Source organism: Artemia franciscana, chromosome 8 (assembly GCF_032884065.1).
Source record: "Artemia franciscana chromosome 8, ASM3288406v1, whole genome shotgun sequence".
Classification (NCBI taxonomy): domain Eukaryota; kingdom Metazoa; phylum Arthropoda; class Branchiopoda; order Anostraca; family Artemiidae; genus Artemia; species Artemia franciscana.
Window position 1 is genome coordinate 47,205,215 of NC_088870.1, and position 1,930 is coordinate 47,207,144.

Here is a 1,930-nt window from a genome sequence, read left to right on the forward strand (position 1 = left end):
CGGTATTGAAAGGTCCAGAAAATATGTTTTTGAGGATGACAACCTACCCAGAGCCGTCAGGGCAAGGGTAATAAACTTTGGAGGGGCTCCTTGAATAGGTATTCGGAAGTTCTAGTGCCCTTTTTAAGATTCAAAGTGATCAGAGGGTGAATTCCTCCACACCTCGTATTTTCCCGAAATATGTCTTAAAGAAACCTTGAGATGGTAATTTGTTGCCGAAAAAACTTCAAAAACTGCTAATCCAATTGGAATTTGAAAGAGGCAGTGCTCATTATAATATTCAAAAGTGACTGGAGGGCAACGCACCCCCCTCCTACCCCCACTATTTCCCCAAACATATCCAATAGAATTTTTAAGATAGCTATTTTTTGCTGCGTAAGTGAAAGGTTTGAAAATTATGTCTTTGAGGAAGGCAACCTTCCAAATCCCTCAGGGCAAGGGTTGTAAGTTATGCCCTGGGGGTACACAAGGTATCTATAGAAGGGGTGATCGTAAAACCTTTGGAGGAGGTAAATTGGATTGGTAATCAGAAGTTCTAGTGTTCTTTTTAAGATTCAGAGCAATCAGAGGGTGGATACCCACATTTTATATTTTCCCAAAATGTATCTGATTTTAATTTTGAGATGGCCATTTTTTTGTCAGACCAAAGCCCTTTTCCTTAGTCAAAAGTGATTGGAGGGCAACTAACCCCCTTCCAACACCCACCACTTCCCCATCCAGTAAAAATTTTGAGATAGTCACTTTGTTCAACGTAATTAAAGGTCCGGAAATTATGTCTTCAGGGTGACAACCCCCCACAACTGCCAGGACTCGAGTTTTAAGATATACAATGGGAGCATAAAAGATATATATATATATATATATATATATATATATATATATATATATATATATATAATATATATATATATATATATATATATATATATATATAGAAAGGGTGATCGCATAAACTTTGGAAGGGGCTCATTGGATTCGTAACCAGAAGCTCTGATGCTTTTTCAAGACTCAGAGTGAACGGATGGTGGATATTCCCCCTCCTCCCCACACACACCTCGTATTTTCCCAAAATACATCTGATTGAAGTTTTGAGATGGCCACTTGTTGTCGTAGAAACTTCCAAAATAGCTCATTCGATTAGAAATTGAAAAGGCCAGTGCTCTTTCAAATAGCCAAAAGTGATTGGAGGGCAACTAAATTCCCTCCCTTGCCCACCATTTCCCCAAACAAATTCAATCAAAATGTTGATATAGTCATTTTGTTCAAGATAATTGAAAGGACCGGGTATTATGTCTTTGAGAAAGACATCTCTTAAATGAAAGAATTATGTCACTGACATAATTTCCACTTCATATTAACATAATTTTCATATACTCCGTATATGAAAGGGGCTATTCCCTCCTAAAAGCCTCTCTCTTTACGCTAAAGGTTGACCCTTTCTCACAGTTTGCACTTTTTAAAACAATAATAAAAAGTTTAGCGGAAAGAGCAGGACATTTAAGAGGGAGTAGCCCCTTTCACATACGGAGTAATTTCTGTTCGTTTTAAGTTTTAATTCCGCTTATTACTTTCAGTTGAAAAAACTTGTTTTTTTAAATTTAATTTCTCAATGTTTTTGAGTTAATACATGTTTTGGTTTTGGATCTCCGCACATAAATAGTTAAAACGAAATTTGTATATTAATGTTTTTGTGGCTAAATGGCTTTCTCATAGTTTTGATTGGACGATTATGAGAAAAAACCGGGTGGGGTAGGAGGCATAGATAGATAGATAGATAGATAGATAAGTGTATTTCAAAAACCCGTGGGCCATATACACACAAAATATAAATAAATAACAGACAAGCAAGGAAATTAACAACAGTACGAACACGCACAAAAAAAAACAGAATTCAACGCAAAAAGTACCTAATCTAACTACAAAAGAAATT